At 43.0% G+C, this 15,350-nt stretch overlaps 1 protein-coding gene across 2 annotated transcripts in view; it reads right to left on the reverse strand.

Annotated features, from left to right (window-relative positions):
• Window positions 1-14,998, reverse strand: part of LOC120566617 (complexin-2) — a 65,675-nt gene extending 50,677 nt beyond the window's left edge. For both annotated transcript variants that reach the window (XM_039813162.1, XM_039813161.1), the window contains exon 1: window positions 14,916-14,998. The gene's annotated coding sequence lies outside the window, so the exon portion shown is untranslated. The remainder of the gene's footprint in view (window positions 1-14,915) is intronic.
• Between the last annotated feature and the right edge of the window lie 352 nt (window positions 14,999-15,350).

The following is a 15,350-nucleotide window of genomic DNA, read 5'->3' on the forward strand; positions in this document are numbered from 1 at the left end:
AGGTTGTTGTACTCTACTTGAGTCTTTTCTTTTCATGCCACTTTCTACTTCTACTCTGCTACATTTCAGAGAGAAATATTGTACTTTTTACTCCACTACATTCATCTGACAGCTTTAGTTACTTAACAAAATAAGGTTTTTGCACACAAAACACATGGAGTTTATAAAATCTGATGTTTTATTATAAATGAAACTAGCCGACAATTTAACGGCCTACAAGTCCAGCTGAAAACCACAACAGTTTGGATCCAGTTTCTAAAAGTTTGAGCATTTTTCTGCATTAAAAATCTGCGTAAGGAGGTTGGTTTGGGTGGTGGATGGGTCAAACAACACAGAACCATAGAGACCAGGGTCCTTGTCCCGTGTGTCACTGAAACGTACATTTTGTAACCCCACCCACCATCTTTTCCTAACAGTCCCGTTGTAGTGCCGCATGACAGTTAGAGCCGAACCAGAGCGTCTAAAATGGACGCCAAGATACCCGTCCCAGAGCGTCTAAATATGACGCTAAAGGAGATTTTTCAAACGCCAAAGGCACCTGACCAAACGTTGCTTTTTTTGACACGATGGGAGTGAGAATGCGTTGGGTTTGAAAGACTTGTTGTGAAATCTCTATAGGGAGGGATTTCTTCACAGCCACTTTGAACAGGAGGAACAATCACTGGGGAGTTTTGTTTTCAGACAGATTTGGAAAAAAAAAGAAGTGAAATAACGTCTGATTTTAACCCAAACCACAATGTTTTTTTAAAGTTCCCAAGACATGGTGCTCTTATATAGACGTTTGTGGTCCCCAATACTGTATCTGAAGTCTCTTTTATATAGACCTTAGTGGTCCCCAATACTGTATCTGAAGTCTCTTTTATATAGATCTTAGTGGTCCCCTAATACTGTATCTGAAGTCTCTTTTATATAGACCTTAGTGGTCCCCAATACTGTATCTGAAGTCTCTTTTATATAGACCTTAGTGGTCCCCTAATACTGTATCTGAAGTATCTTTTATATAGACCTTAGTGGTCCCCTAATACTGTATCTGAAGTCTCTTTTATATAGATCTTAGTGGTCCCCTAATACTGTATCTGAAGTCTCTTTTATATAGACCTTAGTGGTCCCCTAATACTGTATCTGAAGTCTCTTTTATATAGGCCTTAGTGGTCCCCTAATACTGTATCTGAAGTCTCTTTTATATAGATCTTAGTGGTCCCCTAATACTGTATCTGAAGTCTCTTTTATATAGACCTTAGTGGTCCCCTAATACTGTATCTGAAGTCTCTTTTATATAGGCCTTAGTGGTCCCCTAATACTGTATCTGAAGTCTCTTTTATATAGGCCTTAGTGGTCCCCTAATACTGTATCTGAAGTCTCTTTTATATAGGCCTTAGTGGTCCCCTAATACTGTATCTGAAGTCTCTTTTATATAGACCTTAGAAAACTTTCCAATCCATCGTTTTATGAGTGCATAACCTATATATACTAGTGTAGACCTTTGGTATCATTTCGGGCATTATTAGTGGGGTCATTTAAGAGATACAAACGTGGGTCCATTAGCCCCGCGCTAAGCTATTCAGCGGCTAACGCTACTCTACGCTAACTCTCCCAATGTTAGACCCAGGTGAAAAAAGCTTCTGGGGGGGTGTTTGGCTCGAGGTCATGGTGCAAAGGACCCTAGGGTAAATTACTCCGAACCATCACTTTAAAAAACCTCATAAAGTGAAATGTTATGCCATGGGACCTTTAAACTTAACCAAGTAATTTTTGTGGCTAAACCTAACCAAACTGCGAATGTTTTCACAACGTTAACATATTTAAAACCATGACTTTTACGTTCTCTGACTTAGATAGTAGGCAGACAACTCTTCACTGCCACTATAAACAGGAGGAACAATTAAATCAGCCTATAACACTTGCAGTGTGCACATGGGTGTATGGGTGTATGGCTTTATGGGTATATTTTGTTATCAGATCCTTTAAAGATCCTCCGGCAGCAGCCATATTCAGTCCAAACGGGGACTCGCTCTCGTTCTGTTACTCTCCCATTGTCCGCTCCATAAATAGCTTATATCTAATACTGATTCTAATTCATGACCCGTTTCTGTTTTAGGCCTCGCATGGTGAAATGAGACACTGCTGTCACGCTGCCAACATTGTGCTCAACAGTGTAGCGGGGGCCAACATTTGCCCCATTTCCTGTCACCGACCGACAGCCTGAGGAGCTCCATGTTAAGCGAAGTGACAGCCGGGTTTTAAACAGGACATGAGAGGGGCCCCGCTACAGTGGCAGCTCACCAAAACCCGCCTAATGCCCCGGATACACGGCGACTTATGTTCCCGCGCGACACACAAAGAAAAGCCACGACGTCAAAGTGAAGAGCATTAAAACTGGAATTGAAAAAACTCTGAATACCGTTTCAGCAGGAATTGTTCTCTTTGATTTCTTCTGAATGCACTGAAAGTATTTAGTTGTAATTAAGTGAATTGGCTGTGCTTCAAGGCGGCTATACCGTGTGGGCCAGCCACAAGTTATTTAGCTTAGCGGTGGAACCTGCTGTGCAGTTAATTAGCTGCGGATTGTGGATGGTGGGATTCATTACATGGCTGATTGAACAATAAAACTGTGTTTTCTGACGGGGGACACGAAGCGAGGTCGAAGAGCAGAGGCAGAGCTTTGTCCGAGGAGACCTGGAAACACTAAATGATGATGAGTTTCTCAATTTAAAAAGGCCAAAAACTATGATTTACTTTTTGTTGCATATTATTGATAGATAGATAGATAGATAGATAGATAGATAGATAGATAGATAGATAGATAGATAGATAGATAGATAGATATTTATTGTCCCATGAGGGAGATTTGTTTTCACAGTCTGTTTTATGCCCATGGCAATATACACAGACAACTAGATCGACAGATAACATAGACACATAGAAACAACCACATTTACAACAGCAACACCGGATGTATACAACGTCAGCGAGATAGTTTGCTCACATGGCTATGGCAGAAGTGACAAAAGGTTCTGCCAAAGCGAGTCCTTCTACACGTCAGAGTCCTGTATCTGCGGCCAGATGGCAGCAGTGTAAAGTGTGGATATAGAGGGTGATTGGTGTCGCTTGTTGTAATTGTCAAGCGCGTTTTAAGCGGACTTTTAAAATGTCGCAAAATAGGAAAAAAAGAGAAATTAGAAGCATTTCCATCAACTGGTTTCGAGTAGGGATGCACTGAATCCAGGATTTGGCTTCGGATTCGGCCGAATATTGGGCTTCTTGACGGGGTTCGGTTCCTGCCGAACCTTAGAATTGTTTTCCACCGAATCGAACCCTTTGCTTGCACTACGCTGGTCGCCGTAATACTGCCGCCGTTGATTACGGGAAGGTGTTTACGTAGGTGGAGCGTTCAATGCAGTAGGCTGGGAGAAAGTAAAAATGGAACTTGTGAGCAGAAAAAGTGTTGTTTGGCAGTACTTTCAGTCAAAAGAAGTCCATTCAAGTCCAGCTATAGACAATTTGTCTCGTGGTGGCGAGGACCCTAAACAATACACAACATCGCCGCTGTGAAAATATTTGCGTATGAAACATCCGAAAGAATACGAGTTGTGATGAAGGAATCTCCAGACAGCAGCCAGAATGCAGCAACTTCAGGTACGGCAAAGGAAGGACAGTCACTGCTAAAAACTGGTGTTAACCAGACGACGACCATTAATGTGTTTGCTGTGTTAATGGACTGAGGATGGGAGTAGGATTTGGTATTCGGTTTCGGATTCGGCAGAATCTTAACCAGTGGATTCGGTATTTGGTGCATCCCTAGTTTAGAGCGAATGAACTAGACAGCGCAAAGCATAGTTTCGTCACAAGTTGACGTTACACATGGTTGTAAATTACAAACCGGCTTGCTAAATCAAAGAGTTTAGAGTTTTAGAAGTTCTTTGGCTAAATGGAGAGAGGTATAATTGTACAAGTGGGCCCCCTGTGCAGAATCCAGGGTTGTGGCAGAGACATTTGGTGTCAGCGAGACAACCGTCCACCGCTGCGTATACGTGGTGTGCAGGACCAGACGATTCAAGCTGTTGAACCAGTTTGTCAATTTACCCGACGTGCCTGAGGCACAGGCTACAGCGCACCGCAACTCCACCACGCACCTTGTGTACGGATGGGACCCGTATCCCGATCCTTCCCCCATCCGATGGATACCGAGACTATAGTCATGTGAGTTACATGTCACGCTACGTCACAACTTATTCGGCAAAGCTGTTTCTATCTCCTAGGAAAAAACCACCTCAAGCGAGCGTAAAAACGTTTTTTGCGAATTCAAGGACGTTTTTTCGAGTGTTGCCGTTTCCATCAACATTTTCTAATGCGACTTCAAAATGTGCATAAAAATGTGTTGATAGAAACAAGGCTATTGACAACGGTGAGGGCAAGGTGTGTGATGGAAATGGAATTGATGGCTCTATCGTTCAGGTCTGAGATGTTGGGTGTAGGGGAGCTGATCTTTTTTTTATATCCATTTAGTTTCCGGGGAGAGATGGTAGATCTACAAACCTCAGCTGCCTCTCGTCCTAAAGTATCCGTTAATTGCAGTTATTTAGTTCATTACGATGGAGTATTAGTGCCATTGTAGGGAAAAATACATATATTACAGAGTCAGGGGGAGGGGGGAAATATTCAGAGAAAAAACTCAGAATTTTCGAGATTAAAGTTGTAAATTTAGGAGAAAAAAAAGATGGCTATTCTCTGAGATTATAAAGTCATTCACTGCAGGCATGATGCACGGCAAGCGACAGCATCGATGGTGATCCTGCAGCGATGTGGTTCTTTGGAGGAAAACCCCCCGACTTTTTTGGTCAACGTATCACTTTCATCTTAGAGAATATCAGAGTTCTTTTCTTGTAAATGTATGACTTAAATCACGGAATATTAACCCCCTCCATCGGCTTCAAAATTATTATTTTTGGTGTTCTAGTCAGTGTATGTGGCAGCAGGACGCTGTGTGTGGGGGGGGGATTGAGTCAAACTAAACTACAGTGTGTGAGTGTGTGTGTGTGTGTGTGTTTTTCATAATGAAGAACCCCCACCAATAATCAAAACTGGCCAGTGCATCCCCCCTCCCCCCCAAAAAAAACATATTATAATTTCCTTTACATAAATAAAGACGTTTGCATCCTAACTTGATGCAGAAAAGGCACAAATTGTTGCAGAAAAATTCAGCAGAATGCAGGAAATGAAGTGTCATTTATGCTCAAAATATCAATTTTGCACAAAAGTGGAGATCCCAACCCCCTCCCCAATGTTGAACCCAAAGCTTTAACGTAGTAAAACCCTGACACAAACTGGGATGCGGCCTCCATCATCTCCCTCCCCGCTGAATCACAAGCTGCTTCCTCTCCCAAGTCAGCCAGAACGCGATCCACGGCAACAGGTGCCAAAAGGGTCGTTGCCGCGGCAACAATGGCCCTGTGCATCAGCTCGGACCGCGTTAAAGAGAGGACGAGGCCGACAACATGCAGGCTCCTGTCTAAGCTGAGTTTAAGAAGCAGGAATACTGGATATGTGCTAATCTACATACATTTCCTGAACACAAATGTGAACGTTGGATAAAGCCAGGTTCAAAGTTCTTCTTTCATTTTGTTGACATATTAGAGGTTTTTACAGGAGGAATCTCTTTTTATCACTCCATATATCAGAAATAGTGTCAACAGCCATAAAAAAAAAATATGTCGCCATGTTTTTAGGGATAAAATGTGATATAAATCAGACTATGAATGATATATGAACCGAGCCCTGTTTAAAAAAGCTTCTGAATATAGATTTGTATACGAGAAAAACTCTTGGTAACACTTTACTTGAAGGTATCTACATACGAGTGACATGACACTATCATGACACATGAACCCTAACCCTAACCAGAGCTGTAATCGGGCCTTAAAAGTTTGGCCCGACAATGCCCAAGCCCGACCGAATTCGGCCCAACAAGTACATTTTGATTGACAGCTTTTTAAAAGCCCGAACCCGTTTACAGCTCGACTGTACGAAAGGCCTTCTATCAGCAGTGATTGTTAGAGTGCATGTCGGAGAATAGCGCGGACACACGCTTCAAAAATGATGTTTTTGCCCGTAGTGTTTCCCCTTAAAAAAACAAAAGTGAGAGTCAGCAGAGTTAAGAGAAATCTACAAGCACAAAAAGACGTAAAGTGCGTAGTTTCTGTCGCCCCCATGAGGAATTCTAAGTAACGACAACAAAACTGTCGGCGCGTCCACATGATACAAGCCTTCCGTGATCGCACACGCACCCCCACCCCTCCTCCACACAGTTGCTAGTAGCCAAGGAGGACACGGAGGATTAAAAAAACATGATGGACTCTGCAGAAGAGGTCATTATCTACACTAGAGTTTCTGCGCGGGAAAGTCGCCGGACTCCACAATCTTCTGAATAGTTATACTGAGAAACAGAGAGAGTTGTGGGGAGCTGATAGTCTTAATTAGCTTTGTAGCAACTCATTTGGTAATGGCTTGAATGTAACGGACGATCATTAATATCAAAAAGTTACACACTAAAGCTTGAAGTAAAACAAATGTTTTTTTTTTCACTAGTCTGAAAGTAATGGAAGCAAAATAGCAGTCCTATTGTGTTTGCATTTCACAGGAAGTGAAGAGGTCAGAGCGAAGTCCCGTCATACTTACCTTTGGCTCACTGAAATCCATTAAACATCCGAGTGGTCATTAAAAAGCAATACGTGTCAAAATATTTGATTATGAGTCATCTAGTGGGAAACGACAAGTGAAATCTATCACAGTTGCCAGACACATAATGAGCCGGAGAGGCGTCGGTGACTCGGGAGACAGTTTTTTTAGGATGAGTCATCAATTCAGAGCTGATCGTTGAAACGCTTCGTCGGCTGCACAGTGAACCAGGGCAGGTAGGAAGAGACGGAGACAGACAGGTAGGCTGGCTGATAATTAGAGAGGAAGACAGACAGGCAGACAAGTAGACAGACGGATGCGTAAGTTCAACAGACAGATGGACAGAATAAACATTAGCGACAGGCATTCCCACTGATAGAGAGACAGTATAACTATGGAGCTGTTGGCTCACTCTGGAGAAAGTAATTGAGAGTTTTGATCAGTAGTATAATCACTTTGGAGCTTTGGAGGTTAGGAGAAAAACAAACACTCTGGGTTGTTTGCGTTTCTTTTAACCAATCACAATCGTCTTGGGCGGTGCTAAGCTCTGGACGCAGCGACGGCAGCTCTGCTAAATAGTCTCTGGAAGGAACTTGTTTTCGTGGAACATTTGCACCCTTGCAAAAGAAAAAACGCCACATACAATATTAAATGAAGTTAACTGTTGACGCAATACAGGAACGTGAGCTATTTAAATTAGAGATCGACCGATACTGTTTCAAGGCCAATACAGATTATTAGTAGTTAAAGGTGCTGTAGGTAGGATTGTGAAGATCCAAGACTTAGCCAAAAAATGTGAACATCGACAATTTCTCAGTCCCTCCCCTCTTTCCGCTAAAGCCCCAAACTGTCTCCTAAGCCCCTCCCCCACAAGGGAGAATAAATGCGTGTGCATGAGCAGTGATTGACACGCAGTTAGACCCCCACCCGGCCCTGGCCCTGATTGGTGAATCTGAACAGGGAGCTGTGGATTTTTTGAAATCACACTACAGGCTGTAGGTGGTGCCAGAGGAGCCGGATTATTTTTTTAAATGACCTGCTTCATGTAGTTCTACTGGAACATAGGGTCAGTTTCAGCAAATATGACAGAAAGTTAGTTTCATAACTGCACCTTTAATGAAACCAATATTTGATACCGATACGAATTTACAGTGAAAATGAAAATCTTTAAATCCAAATTAAAGTTTTGGAATGTTACAAATTCCAACACAAAACTTTTTAAATGCTTTAAGCTATTATTTAATAAATTAGAAACTTTCCACATTATCCCCAGTAACAGATAGTCAGATAGTGTTGTGGGGAGGGCGGGACATTAAGTCTGACTCAGTGGTGAGTGAAACCGAAGCAGAGGGACAGACACAGAGCTGTAGCAGAGCCAAAGTAGCACATTTTTTAATCCATTTACATACATATTGGTTATCAGGCAAATAAAACGTGATACAGATAATCTGGCAACTGCCAAAAAGCAGCCCGATAATCGGCCAGGGCTCACCGTGTGTACTTAGTCCACAGCAATCCCACCAATCGTTCCCAAAACGTCCCAGTTAGAGAGGAAATACCGCAAACATATTCTTTGTTCATATTTACAATTGTTTTCCGAAAGAACCAAGCAGGCCTCCCTTGTTGCACGATACAAATGTTCTTCAAAACTTGACATTTTCATTGTTTCCTGAAGCGAAGGGATTTTGAAAACGGCAACACACCGAGAGCGGAAGAGGATGGGCAAAGCCTGACTCTGGCTTCATCCTGGAAATGTATTTACGTACTTACATTGATCCAGACTAAAAAGTTTTTAATCTCAAGTCAATCTACAGTCATTAAACTACAAGATACAGACGCGGTACAGACTTTTGATTAATAATATCTGAAATGCCATAGTGGATGTTGCACAATCAGAACAGCCAAGGCTCTGAGTTCTTCTTCACGTCGGAGCTTGAACGATCCAAATATTATGAAGCTCTACATTGGATGCACATTAGGGTTTCAGATGTCATTACTACACTTTATTTAGAAAGTTCTGGCCAGCATAAGACTCGTTTTATTGTTTCCCTCACTGACGTATTTTTCAAACACATCCAAGTTCTTACCTAACCATAAAAACTCTTAATAAACATACAATATTAAGTAATCACACACAATACAGCCTCACTATCAGGACGGTAACCAGAGAGACATAACAATAACCTTAACTGGATCATGGAAATGATAAGAGCTTCCAGTAAAGCGCTCTTTATTGTTTCCTCCGGGCTGAAAAAGAAAACCAGTGATCTGAAAATGTGCAGCAAACACTAAAGTACATATAAGAGCTTCCTGTGCTCACAGGCGTTACGGTTTGAAGCACAAAACTGGCCTTTAAAGCAGAGTGTTGTTATTCCTGCCAGTTTAATAGGTTTACTTATGTATGCACCAGCTACCAAGGCAAATTACTTGAAAGTGTTACTTACTTGGCAATGAATCCTTTTCTGATTCTGGTTTGTTACCAAGATAGCGCAAAAACGTGTCACCAGATTTAGTCAGGTCAAGAGCCAATTAACAAGCGATTAGGTGTTGGGTCAGATCCAAGGATTTTTTAACTATTTTCTTTTTACAGGACACTGCATGTTGGGACCCAGCAAGTCCTCCAACCATACAATGGTATGGGTTGTTTACTCCCCTCCTCTAATACGACCTAAATGAGCGTTTTTCGTCCAAATTAAATCCAAACCCGAGAACATAACGGTCGCATTTAGACGTAATGGTCACAGTTTTAAAGAGCCCCTGTTATGCTTTTAGTGTGTTATATAGTTTTTTGTGTATGTAATTGATGTTTAAAGTACAAAAAACACATTTCACTCCAAATGGAGCTTTTCTCTGCCACAAATAGCACTTTTTCTCAACTGCCTAAAAAAACCCGCCTCGCCCACATTCCTGTTTGAAATTCCTCCATTAGTGATGTCACTGATTGAGAAAGCCAGCCCAGTTTTTCACATGTGCCGCCCATTGGTACTGCCTGAGAAAGCACAGCCCGCCCAGTGGCTTGTTTGAATTTGGTTGCCCAATCACAACCGAGTGGGCCAGCTGACCAATCAGAGCAGACTGGCCTTCTCGGGAAGGCGGGGCCAAGAGCTCAGACAGAGTGTTTTAGACAGAGGAGCTGCAGCGACGGGCAGTATGAGAAACATTACATGTTATAGGCACAACAGCTACTTGGTTGTGTTTAGAAAAACATTGTGGTTTGGGTTCAAATGAGACGTTACGTCACTTCCGGTGACGAGCGTGACGTTGAACGTGTCGATAAAATCGTACCAGTGTTGGTTGACTAAGAATTTCTTTAATCAAGGACAGCGCTATACTGCTGAGCTCTATTATCTTTCTACATTTTTCCCATTCCCGTAGTCTATATCCTTGAGGTTCCACTTCCAGATTGCTCTGGAGCCGCAGGAAATTCCACCGGATGCATGTATTTCCGCCGATTTCCGCTTCCTTCCTCTTTCTTTGTGTTGGCGTTCTAAATTCCGGTGGATTTGTGAGGACTATGGGTAACTGCTCCTCAGATCTCTGCAGGGGAAATCCAGACAGCTAGCTAGACTATCTGTCCAATCGGAGTTTTCTCTCACACAACTATTTTGCAGCAGCTCCGTGCGGAGCTTAGCGCCACCCAAGACGATTGTGATTGGTTTAAAGAAATGCCAATAAACCAGAGCCCGTATTTCTCCCATCCCAGAATGCTGTGTGGACTAACCAGACCCTCCTCTGATACGCAGCGTGTGGATGGTCTGGCAGACTACTAGGACTGTAACAATCATGAAAAAATTGTCGAATCGTTTCTTTGTTTATCCGCAAATAATTGCTAACGTTAGCTAAGGTGCCAAGGTAATTGTCAGTTTTATGTTCATTTAAGTTACAACAATGTTTTATGATAATAAAGAGGCGTGGTTTACTTCATAGGCTGTGTACCTGTGTAACTACATTATCGGGGGGGGGGGTCACATAACAGGGATATAACCAAAAGATGTTTCCTGGGATTCATTCAAAACTTTAATTTGTTTGCAAAAGTAATACATAAATAAATATATTTTTTTAATTGGACTGAAAGAGACAATTGTATGGTTAATCGCAATTATTTCTGAGACAGTACAGTAACATTTTGAATTGTTACAGCTCTACCCGTAGCTTTGAATTTGTTAACTTTTTTAAAAATAGAATTTAGAATAAGAATTGCCTCCTTTCTGTGGTTTGTGTATATTATTATATATTCCGACAGTAAATCCCGAAGTGGGCTCAAACACAGCGGGTCAGCCCTGGGAGTCGGAGCTTCCTTTGCTGTGAAACTGAGAAATGAATCGACTTTAAAGCTCACATCCAAGTGCTGCTTGCAGCAGGCGTAATAAAAAGGATAAAAATGATGGTATGAATGCCTTTTGGCTGATTGGAGCGGCGCTCGTTTGTCATGACAACACAACAAAAAGCTAATAACTAATCACACTGAAATATATCAGCAACCAAAGCAAAGGTATAATCTGCCGCCGTCGCTACATTGACAACGGGGGGGCGGGGGGAAGAGTTTCCGTTTATAAGCAGGGCATCATTTCTCTGCTCTCAATAGAAGAATGTGGCAGCGCACATTCAACAGATGAATAAATCTGGAGCATCGGCAAATCTCTGGCTTTGTGCTCCTGTGCAGGGAGCGCTTTGAGTGACAGCCGCACAGAAAGACCTGTCTGTCACCCCGCTGCTGCTGTAAACAGACCTCCATACATGTGAGCCATAGCCCTGCACTGATATACGCCATTAGCTCTGGTCAGTCATCCATCACATCCTCTATACTGTGTGAGCTAAACCCTGAGAGGCAACCCATCACTCCTCCTGTTCCACACAGAAGGCAGAGGGTTTTTTGATCAAACATGGACAAAGGGCCAAGGGTAATTTTGCATCTAGGAGTTTGGGTTTGGAGCATATTTTTCAGTTACTGGAGCCAGAAAATTCCTAATTCGGTGAAAGGGGATGGACAGCGGTGGAATGTAACAAAGTACATTTACTCAAGAACTGTAATTAAGTTCAAATGTTGAGGTACTTGTACTTTACTTGAGTCTTTTCTATTCATGCCACTTTCTACTTCTACTCCGCTACATTTCAGAGAAATATTGTACTTTTTACTCCACTACATTCATCTGACAGTTTTAGTTACTAGTTACTTTACAAATTAAGATTGATGCACACAAAACACATGTAGTTTATAAAATCTGTAGGGCTGTGGTCGATTGAAGAAATTCTTAGTTGACTAACACTTGTATCGACTAATCGATTAGTTGATTTAATCGACAGATCTGTAAATCTGAGTTTCTCCGCAAAGAGTCGTGCAAAAGCACCACTTTAATTCTTGTGTTTACCAGAGATGTGCACGTACATTTCTTGGAAATAAGTCATTCAGCCTGAAAAAAGCATCAAACGTGACTAATGGACTAAAGAAATCTAAGTTGACTAAGACCAAAACGACCGATTAGGCGACTAATCGACTAAGAGGGAGCAGCCCTAAAAATCTGATGTTTTATTATAAATAAAACTAGCCAACAATATAACACACAAGTCAACAATACAAGTCCAGCTGAAATGATAGAAGGTTAGACCCTTAGTTGATTGACAGAACTGTTGGGATCGTTTCCAGTTTCTAAAACGGGAGGATTTTTCTGCATCGAGTACTTTTAATACCTTTAGTACATTTTCCTGATGATACTTACATACTTTTACGTAAGTACCATTTTCAATGCAGGACTTTTACTTGTAACAGGGTATTTTTACAGTGTGGTATTAGTACTTTTACTTAAGTAAAGGATCTGAATACTTCTTCCACCGCTGGAAACGGACACACAACCATGGTCACACACAGAGACACAGAGGGTACAGTAAATACACATTTGTACATGTAGGGGTACAAACTCACTTCAGAGTAGACCTTGTTGTCGTCTTGTTCTGAGTTTTAAGGGGATTTAGTCTTCATTTAGCCTTCATTTAGCCTAATCAGTCTGAATTGATATTTTGTTTAACTTCTATGATTCAGGGGTCTGCAATCAGGTTGCGCTTCGCTACAGATGGACACAACAAGAAACTTCGAGCTAGCGAGCTACACGCTGAAAATGGTAAGTTTTGAAGAACATTTGGATCGTTCAACAAGGCAGGCCTGCTTGGTTCTTTCAGGGAATGATTGTAAAGATTTACAAAGAATATGTTTAGGGCGTTTCCTCTCTAACTGGGACGTTCTGGGACCGATTGGTGGGATTGCTGTAGACGAAGTACACAATGCTCGATGGTGTTTTAAGCCCCCAACGTCTCCTTCCAGGCAGCGCTGCGACTGTTGACTTCAAGGCACCTAACCCTAGCCATAACCCTAACCATAACCATTGCCTAATCGACTTCAAGGCAGTGCTGCCACCATTGACTTCAAGGCACCTAACCCTAATCCTAACCATAACCATTGCCTAATCCTAGTGCCTTCCATGCAGCGCTGCCTGGAAGGAGACGTTGGGGGGCTTAAAACACAGATAACCGTACACACGGAGATACACTGGTGAGAGCTAATGGGGTTTAACCATGTATCCGGCTAGTTTCAATAGCTCACGTTACTGTATTGTGTCAACAGTTAACTTCATTTAATATTGTATGTGGCGTTTTCTTTTGCGGGGTGCAAATGTTCCACCAAAACCAGTTCCTTCCCGAGACTATTTAGCAGAGCCGCCGTCGCCGCATCCAGAGCTTAGCGCCCGCCCAAGACCATTGGGATTGGTCTAAAGAAATGCAAACAACCCAGAGCGCTTTTTTTCTCCTATCCCAGAATGCATCTGTGGTGTAGCCAGACTTTTACTCCCCAGCGATGCAATGCCAGACTGTGCTAGCCCCAATCAGAGATAACCAACTCCACCCCCCCCTTATTCAGACGCTGTCAGACGATCCATCAAGCTCTTTGTTTAACACATGCATTGCGTTATAGCAATACTGGGATTCAGAGATGTTCATGAGTTCATGTTCATTTGTCAGGTATTTGACTCACCAAAAACAGACATTCCCATTTTTTCACTAAATGTATAACAGTCGGGAGCTTCTAATATTTCGGTGAAGAGATAGAGACGACTTTTCTTCCTGTGTGATTGATCATCGGTGCAAAAATGACGCCTCTTAGTAAGACACATGGCATGTATCAACGCCGTTTTAAATAGCTGAGAGATTTAACTTTAACTGAAGCTGCTGGAAATATGTATACACCAAAATGCCACGTTGAACACATCCGCTCCGGTTCCCCACCGGAAGAAGAAATATTCACCAAACTCAAAAATACAAAGCACCTCATTTTAGAGGGATTCTCCTTTAAATGTGCATTAAAGCTATTCTATAGGTCACTATGGTTCAGTCTCTCTCTGTGATTGGCTACAAGAAGACGCCTGTATCTCACGCACACCACCTCTCAAACACTAACACTGCGCAGAGAGAGAGAGACACACACACACACACACACACACACACACACACACACACACCGCCCCTCTCCCATAAACACAGCTCCCAGTGCATTACAGGGAGCTAATCAATGCACTGGCAGCTATAAATAATTCAGCCTCCCTCCACCATCAGCATCAGCATCAGCATCCATCAGCAGCCGAGAAGCTGCAGCTGCTGCGCGGGAACTGCCTCATCCTCATCAAAGGTAATCAGTGAAAAGCCCCCTCAACTGCAGCCGCATCCTATTCCTTATCCCCCCTGTCTCATTATTCGCACCTACAGGCGAGATACGGCGGTGAGAGAGGCATCAGATCCGCCGTCACCTGGGTGGAAAGACGGATTTTAAGGCGAGGGAGAGCGGCGTGTCATCCGCAGCCGTTTCCGCATGTGGCATGGAAGCATTCAGCCAGGTGAAGCTGTGCCTGCTCACCGTCTGTCGCCTGGGTGTATGTGCGTTTATATCTGCGCGTACACACACACACACACACACACACACACAGAGAGAGAGAGAGAGAGAGAGAGAGAGAGAGAGAGAGAGAGAGAGAGACAGACAGACGCACGCACGCACGCACCAGCAGTTCACGCCTAAAACCTGTGCGCACCCTCTCACTCACTCACATCTCCATCTTCACACCGCTGAAATAAATGCAAAAACATCTCCGCAAAGAAACAAACAAAAAGCACGGAACAATAACCGAGCTGCCCCGCCGCCCCTCCCCAACACGTTTTCTGTCAGATTTCGGCGCCCGGTGCGTTTGGTTTTTACTAACCTGATGCGTCTGAATTGACCGAGGCGGCGAAAGGGATCCCGACCAGTCTGCAGCCAAACCTCCGTCTGATGCCCGTCCTATATTCTCTCTTTTTTTTTTTTTTTTTTTTTTTTTTTCTTTTTTTTTTTTTTTCTCACCCCCTCCTGCGCCTCATTACCTCACAGTCTCCACTCTGTGCACCGCTCTGTCCTCCAAGACAGGAGAGAGAGTTTGAGTCGTTCTCTGATTCCAATTCAGTTCCATTTTATCCATAGCGTCAAATCACAACAGGAGGAGTTATCACAGGACAAACCAATAGAGTAGGTCTAGACCACCGAAGAGCCAAAGAGCAAGCCTCTGGGGCCACAGTGGCGAGGAAGAACTTCCTTTAAAACAGGCAGAAAGCTCGGACAGACCCTGGCTCTTGGTGGGCCTTCTGCTGCTGCCCCGTTGGGA

The sequence above is a fragment of the Perca fluviatilis genome, chromosome 10 (assembly GCF_010015445.1).
Source record: "Perca fluviatilis chromosome 10, GENO_Pfluv_1.0, whole genome shotgun sequence".
Classification (NCBI taxonomy): Eukaryota; Metazoa; Chordata; class Actinopteri; order Perciformes; family Percidae; genus Perca; species Perca fluviatilis.